We start from the raw sequence: 11,643 nt of genomic DNA, 5'->3' as shown, positions 1-11,643 counted from the left end.
TTTCTTGGCCAACGTTGTCTGTCTCCATTTTCAGGCTTCTATTTTAATGAGTGCTTTTCTTCTACTAATAGACTCATTTGAAATATAACTCATTCAGTTGATTTTAATGATTAACAAAGAAAGATTCTTTAACAATAAGGTCCCACTGTATAGCACAGGGAACTATATTCAGTATCCTGTGATAAACCATAATGGAAAAGAATATGAAAAAGGATATATATATATATATATATATCTGAATCACTTTGCTGTACAGTAGAAATTAACACAACATTGTAAATCCACCATACTTCAATAAAATAAATTTTAAAAAATAAAGATTCTCTATATTGATAAAAATTAATTATAACGTACATTGTGTAAAGCAAGACATTGTAAGCAATCAGAGGTATTTGGGGTTTGGCACTATACTTCACAGCATGGAGAAGAACTCTGCAGAAACATGACTTTGAATCCTTCATTTGTCCTGTCCCAATTGAGTATCTTGGACTGTAGTTTAACATGCCTGTCTCAGGAAGGGAATAACTCAACTCAGGTCCCATCTGTTTTACAGGCTGATGTGGACGTGTTCATGTTATCATCATGAAGCCCTACAGGTCGTTTGCGTAATTACATATGAAGGCATTTACACAATTCTGTGCCTCTTAGAGTCAGGAAACCTTAGGCTGTTTCCCAGCTCTACCTCTGGGCAGCTGGGTGATCAAAGCAAAATACTATCTGTTAAACTACATTTTCCTCACCTGGACAGAGAGGGAGAAATTTCTTCACTCAAAGTTAATGAGATGTCTAAATGAAAACAGCACAGTGCCTGGAACACATAGATACTCAATAAATACAAGTGGAATTTGGACTAAGTAGTATAAGAAAATCATCTGAATCATCTCTCTAGGACTTAAGTCTTTGAGTAGAATAAGTATAAATATCGAAATTGCCCAGAATTTTACATATATATATTCTATTATTTTTACTGGAAGATGAATGGTTATTGGTATTTGTAACAATGTTTCTAATACTATTTGGCTGGTTCCTAAAAGAATGGTGTTACAGAATATTTGCTTCCTATCTGGGGCTGACAAGAGGTTAGGATATCACACTCATTGGGGATCACACAAAGGGCCTCCTCAGCTAGGGGGCTGGGATGTCTGGGAAGGTGAATCAGAGAATGTCTTGTGCCATTTTTGAGTAAGATGGTGTGGAAACTGATGGCATAGCGAAAGGGATGGATAGCATGCATCGTGTCTAAATGTGTAATCAGATGAGTGATAGAAATCTGAGCCCATCTTATTCTTTCTGATTTGTCTTAAGCCCTTACAAACCCCAAGCCAAGTGAACCCTGCCCTGCCATTATAATACAAAACACATTATGGTAAATTAGACAAGTCACTATATTCTGTCACTTCTGTTCTTTAAATTGGAGGCTTTATCATGAGGAATTTACTGCTCTTTTAGCATTGTTCTCAAGGGCGATTTGCCCCTGTGACTCCCAGCACAAGTCAGCATCTCCTGTCAATGTGGGAGGGAAGTGGGAGCAGGGTGGGGGAAAGAAAAGTGAGGAAAAGAAAAACTAAGCCTCCTGACCTCTAGAGTGTTGGGCAAATATGTTAGCAGTGTTTAAAATAATAGAATAGACCTTAAAAACCCCATAGTCTTAGTTCTCACTCAGTGAAGCAATCATTTTTATAACCATATGTCTGATATCCATCCAACCTCTTCTTGAATGCTTTCAGTAATTCTTGAATATCAATCTGTTCTGTTGTTACCAGAAATGTCTTTTTTAAATTAAGACAGGTGCTAAACTCCATAGAACTTCTAGTCTTTAGAAAATAAGTCTTGTTATTCCTCTACTTGACAGTCTTTCGAAGGGTTGAAGCTAGCTTTTGTTTCATTACTCTTTTTTTCTCCAGGTGAAAAAGCATCAGTGCTTTAACTGCTCCTGATATCCTCTGCTAACATCCTCTGAAAGTGCCCCAGATAAACAGTGAGTCCTTTTCATAATTACCAAAGCTATAGCTGTTGTTTAAAATAAATGATTATATAAAACAGTTTTTTCTGAATACTTAAGTAATAATATTCATTGTGTCAAATCACCCATAATGTCACCCCAAGATAACCACTGTTTACATTTTCATGTGCTTCTTTTCATCTTTACATACTTTATATCATTTTTATAGAATGGATTATATACAGAATTTCGAACCCTGCTTTTTTTCTAATGTTATGTTTGAACAATTTCCTATCTCCTTAACACTCTTTGAGAAGATGTCTGCAGTAATTCATCCTAAATCTAGCATTCTAAATTCTATCTTGATAATATCTTCTTCTTGACCCCTTGACCCTAAGTATCTGCAGAAATTCTTTTTGAAGCACTTTGTCAACATCAAGACTATGGCTATAAAGACTTGAAGCACTTGGCAGGTAATCATTGATAACAAAACACTTCAGGTACAATAGAAAGCCAGTGTTTTTTTGTTTAGAAAGTTGGTTGAAACTGAGAACACTTCTCTCTCCTTTGTTGACCAAGTCTTCCTTATTGAAAAGACACTTCTGAAGCAGATAAAGAAATTTACACTCTCTATTCATAAGGTATTTAATCTTTGTATTCTCATGATGACACTGAGAGCCATTAGCCAAGGAGACTCTCTCCTGATGACAGAGGTGGATCCCCAGTGAAAGGAATCAAGTGAAGGTAAAGCAGCACAAGGCTTTGTAACCATAGTTACTTTAAGTCTAAGATTATAAACGTATTGTTTCCATTATGAAAGATGCATTAACATTCCTGTTTGTCCAGTCTTAGAAACCTTGTTATCACGCTAGCCTGTTTACTTACTTATCTCATAAGGGATGGCTAGGCTTAATTAACACTTAAACATTAACCTTGAAGATATGTCCTGGGAGTGCCAGAGAGGGGGGATAGAATTCTTTGAAAATGGGATGGAGTAATCTCAAAGAAATGCTGAAATTCTGAGAGAAACAAAAACTTTATCTTATGAGCCTCTTCAAGAATTTGCTCCTACCAACACAGAAGATTCTAGAAATGACCACCTATGTCATTATACGTGCACCTGAATGAAGGGTGAAATGGGGGGACTTTGGAAAGTAATCCTTGAAAAACAAGATTGCTATATACTTTGCAGCTAATCATTCATCTAGTTGTAGCAGATGTTTTCTTGTAAGTGGTAAAAAAAAATATTCCCAGTAACCACTGAAATGATTCACGTATTCATAACAATGAAGTAGAATGTTCTTTAATGACTAGGCTGTCACCACATTTAGGGAAATTGCTTCCTCAGTTATTTTCTCCCTTTGTAGCAAACATCCTGAAAACCATACTGTACTATCATTTGCATGAGAAGTTGGCTATTGTAAACCACTATATCAATTATGGAAGTATTGTAGTGTTGCTATTTCCATGGGGATTTTTGAAGAAAGGATACCAGTATGAGTTGTCTCTAACCATTTATAATACATTTCCAGGGTTAGGAGTTTTCAACTGGCTTTTCAAACATATTATAAACTCTAGTGTTAGACTTTTGAGATTTGAGATCTTCTCTAAAGTTCCTTTCTGCCTTGTAAAGCAAGGAGAAACTTAACTTTCACTCAGAACAGGACCATATTAGTCAATATGATAACCCTCCCCAACATGACTCCTATGCAGCCTGCAGAATTTAGCTTTAACGTAACTTTCTCAAAGGAACCTCCTGTTTTGCTGTGCTAAGTTAACCAACCCACGACCCCATTACCTGATCACATTTTACACCCTCAGTACCCTAAAATTCTTCATGTAACTTAGCACACTTTTAGTGCTCACTCAGTACCTGTCTTCTCCACCCAGTTTAAAACTATATCAAAACAGGGACCTTATCTATGCTTTCTCAGTGGTGTTTCCTCAGAACAAAACATAGCGCTTTGCACGTGGCTGGCCCTCCATAAATGTTTGTTGAAAGAGTAAAATCGAGGCATTACATATACCTAGAGTTTCTGAAGCATGAACTTTTCTATAATACCACATTACTAGTTTTATATGAAGAGTATATCATACTTTGGAAGGCAAAATCTAGTACATCTGAATTGAGGCATGCCCATGGTTAGTGACACAGTTTGCCACCTTGGAGGGAAACTCAAAGTTATTTCCCTCTCACTCTATTCTCTATTCTACCTCAGGAGGAAGATAAACATGAAGAAAGGGCAGTATTGGGTCATGCTCAAAGGTACAAAACCCTCCATGTGACGATAAAAGAGGTTAAAACATCTTGTGTTCTGCTAGTAAATTTTCTTTGTAATTAGGAACCAATTTTCACACTCTTGGTAACTGAGAATACATGCTCTAGTAGAAAGAAATTGAGACTCTATGATCAAAGGAAACTTTTAAAAAGTATATATTATTATTTCTAATTATCTGGACCAGAATATTTGCTTTTGTACATCAAATACTAGTACTGTTTTGTTTTAAATAGAAATTATATAGTAAAAATTTTAAATTATCCTCTTTGTAGAGTCTCTCTATTTTCAGAGTATTGAAATAGTTATTCCAGTCTGAAGAGAAGAGGCAAATCTCCTGTGCAGAAGAATTTCAAAAAATGTCCGTAGATACTCTACCCCAAAGGAGATGGAGCATAACTTCCCATTACTTAAGTATGGGCTGTGCATAGTGACTTCTTTCCAAAGAATATAGTATGAAAGGCAGGGGTCAGGAATAACTTAACAGCAGAGAAATCTGACAAACACTTCCTCATGTAGGTGAACATCAACAGGGATGTCATGTTGGTAGTCTGTACCCTTGATATTATGTGATGAAAACGATACTGTACTTCTGTGGTCTTCCCTCTAAAATGCAACGTCACAGCCTAATCATGAGAGAAATATCAGTCAAATTCCACAAAATAGCTGACCAGTACTCCTCAAAGTGATCAAGATTATCAAAAATGAGGAAAGTCAGAAATTGTCACAACCAAGAGGAGCATAAGGAAACATGACAATGTAGCATGGTATCTTGGATGGGATAGGACACTAGGTTAAAACCTAGGAAATCTGAGTAAAGTGTGTGCTTTAGTTAATAATAATGTATCAGTATCAGTTCATTCGTGGTAACAAGTGTACCCTACTAATGTAAATGTCAATAGAGGAAGCTGTATGGAGGAATTCTCTGTAGTACTTTGTAATTTTTCCTTAAATCTAAAATTGTTCGACATTAGAAAGTTAATTTTTTGTAATGACTCTTCAAACCTTGGAAATTTTACTAGATTAAAATTCTTATGGTCATAATTTGAATTCTATTTACTACAGTTGTTCTAAAAAGAATATGGACTGTATTAGCTTCCTAGGGTTGCTATAACAAAGTACCACACACTGTGTGGCTTTAACAACAAAATTGTCTTATAGTTCTGGTGTATAGAAATCTGAGATCACAAAGTTCAGCAGGGCTGGTTCTTTCTGAGGGCTGTGAAGAAACATATGTTCCATACCTCTTGCCTGGCTTCTGATGATTTGCTGGTCATCTTTGGCATTCCTTAGCTTGTAGATGTCTCAACTTGATCATCTCCGCATGGCATTATCCCTGTGTGCATGTCTGCTTCTGTCCAAATTTTTGTTTTATAAGGACACTAGTCATATTGGATTAGGTCTTCCCTAATGACCTCATCTTAACTTAATCATCTCCAAAGACTCTATTCTCAAATAAAGTCACATTCACAGGTACTAGAGGTTATGATTTCAGTATCTCTTGGAGGAATACGTTTCAACCCATAACGAACACAGTCTTTGAATTCTAAGTGTTTGTTCATCTAGGAAGTCACCTCACTCATTGGATGACCATATGAGAGGGGTAGGGTAAGGATGGTACTAAAATTTTCTTCTAAGGTTGTATCTGCTACTTACTGAAAGTGATCCTGGAATTAACTAACTACTGACCCTTTTACAGGGCCAATCAGATTCAGTCTTTATTACATTTGAGTTGATACAATCATAGCTAAATCTAGAAATGTAACTTTTAGCTACTTATTTTTTTTTTCTTTTTTTTTTTTTTTTGCGGTAAGCTGGCCTCTCACTGTTGTGGCCTCTCTCGTTGCGGAGCACAGGCTCTGGACGCACAGGCTCAGCGGCCATGGCTCACGGGCCCAGCCGCTCCGCGGCATGTGGCATCTTCCCGGACCGGGGCATGAACCCTGCATCGGCAGGTGGACTCTCAACCACTGCGCCACCAGGGAAGCCCTTAGCTACTTCTTAAATTGATAAGAATTTTTAAGCTCAAATGGATATAAGTACATCGGACTTGGATGTGCATACTTCTCTCTTCTTGACCCCACTCCATCTTCCAAGCTTCCAACCATGTTCAATAGTCAAAGTGTTCAAATATGATTATAAAGCACAGAAACTGATCAATCTTAAAGAATTTTTCAAGACATAGTTCCAAGAAATCTGCTCAGCCCAGCCAAACCTTTTGAAGTTGATCTGTTGGTAGTCAGGAGTAAATTATAGACTCCTCAATCGACCAGACTTATAAACCCACTTATGTGGTTAGTTATCCTGTCTCCCTTCGGACCTGTTACAGTGGATACACTGCTATTACTTCTTTTAAGACTAATGTATCAATTTGAAATTCAAGTCACATCACTTCAAAGAACCACAAAATAAACAATATAAATAAGTAAAATATGTACTTTAGACAGTGTGTTAGATAGTAATAATTGTTAAGGAGAAAAATAAAGCATGGAAAGGCAATATGAAATGTTAGACTTAGAAATTCTAGATAAGGTATGCAGGAATGGTCTCATTGAGAAGGTAACCATACAGTAAAGAACTAAAAGAAATGGAAATTTAGACATGTGGATATCTGCAGGGAGACAACCAATAATGTCCCGGGCAGAGGGAATAGCTAATGTGAAAGCACTAAGGAAGGGGCATGCCTGGCATGTTCGAGGACAAGGTAGATGAAACAGAGAGAATGAAGGGAAGAATACTGAGATGACATCAAAGAGCTATCAGGAGCTAGTGGGAAGCAGCCCCATAGCACAGGGAGATCAGCTGGGTGCTTTGTGGCTGCCTGGAGGGGTGGGATAGAGAGGGTGGGAGGGAGGGAGACGCAAGAGGGAAGAGATATGGGAACATATGTATATGTATAACTGATTCACTTTGTTATAAAGCAGAAACTAACACACCATTGTAAAGCAATTACACTCCAATAAAGATGTAGAAAAAAAAAAAAGAGCTATCAAGGAACCAGGTCATTTAGGAGGTTGTTCAACATACTATTTTGGTTTTTACACTGAGTGATGTGGAAATCCATTGAACTGATTTTGAAAAGAGGAATGATAGGAAAATAATTATGTTTTCTGGGTAGAGAATAAATTATGGAGAACTAGGGGCAGAAAAAGGGAGACTAGTTAGGAGCTATTGCATTAATCCAAGCAAGAGAAGATGGTGTTCAGGATGTCAAGTAGAGTGGGAAGAAGTTGTTAATGTTTGATGTAATTTCATGCAGAACAAAGAGAATTTGCTGATGCAATGGATGTGGAGAGTGAGAAAGAGAAGAGAAAAAAAACAGCATGATTTATGAAAGAATTATATTACTCTTTGAGATAAGAAGGACTACAGAAAGAGCTAGAACTTTATTGGGGAAAGACAGACATCAGGTCAGTTAAGTTTGAGATACCTATTAGATTTTCAAGTGGAAATGTGAAGTAAGCGCTTGGAGAGTTGAGTCCAAGATTTAGGGGAAAAGTCCAGGTGGGAGACATAGAGCTTTGAGCCATTAGCATATAGATGGTATTTCAAACCTTGAGACTGGATGAGGTGACCTAGGCAATGAGTGTAGGAAGGAAAGAGAAGTGGTCCAAGGACTGAGCCCTGGATGTTTCAGCATTTCTTAATTTTCATTCTTCCTCTGATGTTCGGCATTGCTCTACTGTATGTCAAACTTAAAAAGCTACAGTAATTAAAAGAGCATGGTATTGGCTTATAAAGATATAATGAATAGAATCAAGATTCCCATCAACAGACAGATGCGTATATGGACATGTGATTTACAACTACAGTGGTACCGTAATAGTGGGAAAATATGGTCTTTTCAATAAAAGATACTGGGAAACTTGACTATGAATAGAAAAATTAAAATAAATTTGACCTTATTTCATATCATACAAAAACATCAATGCCATATGTATTGTAGACTTAAATATGAACGGTAAACAATAGAGCATCTAGAAGACAATTTGGAGAATATATTCATAATCTTATTATAAGTGAAAACTTCTTAAATGGGAAACAAAGCACTAACCATAAGGAAATATTGAGGATATATACTAAAATTGAATATTTCTGTTCATCAAAATATACCATTAAGACAGTTAAAAACAAATCACCAAGAGGAGAAACATGCTTTCAACACGTATTGCCAATAAAGAGCTTTTTTCCAGATTATGTAAAGAACTCTCACCTAGGAGTAAGAAAGATGCAGACAACCCAGTAGAAAAAAAGAACAAGAGAACTGAAAAGGCACTACACACTCAAATACTGTGGCAGCAAATATCCAGTAAAAATACGGAATATATGAAAAGATATTCAAACTCACCAGTAATCAGGAAAATGCAAATTAAGATCACCTAAAGAATGACTAAATTTAAAATTACTGATGATAATAAATGTAAGGGCCAACAGGAATTCTCACACACTAGTACTGGGTGATATAGTACTACAACTACTTTGGAAAAATGTATCTACTAAAGCTGCCCATATTTTATGACCCCCTAATTTTACTCTTTAATATGCGCCCAAGATAACGCAAAACGTGCATACCAGGAGACATGCACAAAAATGTTCATAGCAGCATCATTTACCGCAGTCAAAATTGGAAAAATGTCCTTTAAAAGTATGGTTAAATAACTTGTGGCATCGTCATGAATGGATGGATGTAATTGTGAGTGAAAGAGGCCAGGAATAAATAAATAAATAAATAAATTTGTATACAGTATGTATGTATGACTCAAAGTTAAAAACAGGAAAAACTGGAGTGTTTAACAGTACGTGCTTTGATGGTGTTAAGAAAGGCAAGGAAATCATTAGCCTAACATTCGAAGTACTGGTAATGTTGAGGGGGAGGGAGTGAGAGAGAGGAGGCACAAAGGGGCCTGCTGGGCACAGATAATATTTTATTTCATGGTCATGATGATAGTTACATGGGTATTTGCTTTGTGATAAATAATAATTGCACTTTCAGAAAAGAAAAAATGATTGAATTAGGAAACTAAAAGCTCAACTACAAATTTTTGTTTCATTTCCAAAATTATTTTTCTGTTACAATTCAAAGAAAACCATATTTTTGTTATAATTATTAACAGGCTTGTTAAAAAAGCCTGCCTACTGCAATGATGTATTGTGTGTTTCTTTTGATTTTTATGCTTGAGTCAGCTCTAGAAATTGGTAGAGCACCATAAAAGAAAACAAAAGAGGAACACAGAGCAACATGATCATATCAGACCAAGAAGAAGAACCTGTGATCAGGGAGAGCAAAAGTTTTCTCACTTGATAGTCTGATTGATAGGTACTCTGATTGATCTTGAACCCACTAATGAGCCAAAAAAGAAAGTATTTTGTAATCGATTATTAATATCTACTCTCTTAGTCCATACAGGATGCTATAACAAAACACTACAGACAGGGTGGTGGATAACAACAGAAATTTATTTTTCACAGTTTTGGAGACCTGAAGTCCAAGATCAAGGAACCAGCTTGATAGCCTTCTGATGAGGACCCTATTCCTTGTTCATAACCAGTGCCTTTTCTCTGTGTCCTCACATGGTGGAAGGGCTATGGAGCTTTGTGGGGCCTCTTTTATAAGGCACTACTCCCATTCATGGGGGCTCCACCCTCATGACCTAGTTACCTACCAAAGGCCCACCTTCTAATACTGGGCATTTGGATTTTAATATGTGAATTGGTGGGGAACAGATTTTCAGACCATAGCATCTACTATTAGTAGATATTTGCTATATTTTTCCTAAATTATATAATTCCCAAGAAACAAATTAGCTCTAAATCCTACTAAAAGATAAATTTGGGGAGGTAATAGTTCAGTTAAACCTGGGCTTAAACAGAAGTCCCAAATGCTGTGATATAAATTTGGCTTGCATTTTACCTTCTGAATAAAAAGACAGTGTATGTATTTTCTGTGTGTGTGTGTGTGTGTGTGTGTGTGTGTGTGTGTGTGTGTGTGTGTATGTAAGGAACGGAGTTGGGTGGGATGTGAGGTGGAGAATGACTTCTCACTAACAGGAAAATCATTAAATACATTCTCAGCAGAGAAGAGAGTTTATGTAAAATTGACTTGGAGCACAAAGGCTTCTCTTAGCATAATCCTTTATGTTTGTATTTAGAAAGTGCTTAGACTTAGGATAAATATTGGGAAATACTTGGGAAAAATATTGGAAATAGTACCAATTTCAAATCAGAGCCTTGGTTTCTAATTTCAGTTATGTCACTAGTTAGGTATGTGAACTTGTGCAAATTACTTTTCTTCTCTGGACCCCTGCTTCTTTACCTGTCAAGTGAGCAATTAGGACTACATGGTCTCTGCATTTCCTTCCACCTCTAATAGTCTGTAATTCTGTGATGGAGATGGTTCGATTAGGTGGAAAAACCGTGAGCATTGGTGTCAGAACTTTGTGACACACAGTGTCTTACTTAGCCTGTCTGAACCTCATTTTCTCATCTGTAAAATGGGGGTGAGTATATCTACATCATTTGATTGTAAAAGTTAAAAAGAAATGAAATTGTTAGTCAACCTGGTGCTTAGATGTTAATGAGCTTCCAAAAATGTAAATTGTAATTCGGGCTGAAATCATCTGCATAAAACTATCCCACCTACCTCAGACTCCAGGAGTTCCCCTTTCTTCTGATCTCAGAACAATTAGCGTCTGGGTCAACCATTTGCTAACCCATCTATCATGTGACAGCTCTTCCATTTATGTCTTAAATATTAACTAAATATTATATTACATTACTAGTAATGATAATAGTGGCCATTTACCTATCACTGACTATGTGCCAGGCACTGTGCTTGGTAATTGCATATAATCCTCACAGGAGCAGTGTGAAGTAGGTACTTCCTTGCTTGAGGGTTAGGGCCAGATCATACTTCATTAAATACCCACACAGAGCCGAGCACAGCACCTTGAACTTGGTAGATGCTCATTACACATATTTTTGATTGCCTGAAATATGGCAGTGGGTCCCCTGCATCTCCCTCTAATGTATGTAGTTATTTGATTTATGAGAAATTTCTGTCCCTGACTGTGGTCAGCTATTGAATTTATGTTTGACAAGAAAACCATAGAGTTTGGCAACTCTGCAGTGATAGGTGATGTGTGATTCATTTGGGGAAGAATAGACATTTTCTATTCAGACTCTGAATTCCTTATGGTTCTTATGGTCTTATGGTTAGTTAATCACGTCTATAGGAATGCATGACTGAGCAGACAGATTCAAAGGTAGGAGACTTTAATCAATTACTCCATTGTATGTTTCCAGATATCATCTTGTCGCCCACTGGTAATATTTTCTATACCCACTGCTCAAATGTATGAGATGAATACAGTCTGGTGTTTGTTCATCTTAAGAGAATTTCCATGATAGAGGAAGCGGGGTACAAAC

Source organism: Globicephala melas, chromosome 4 (genome assembly GCF_963455315.2).
Source record: "Globicephala melas chromosome 4, mGloMel1.2, whole genome shotgun sequence".
Lineage (NCBI taxonomy): Eukaryota > Metazoa > Chordata > Mammalia > Artiodactyla > Delphinidae > Globicephala > Globicephala melas.
This window is presented reverse-complemented; position numbering follows the sequence as displayed.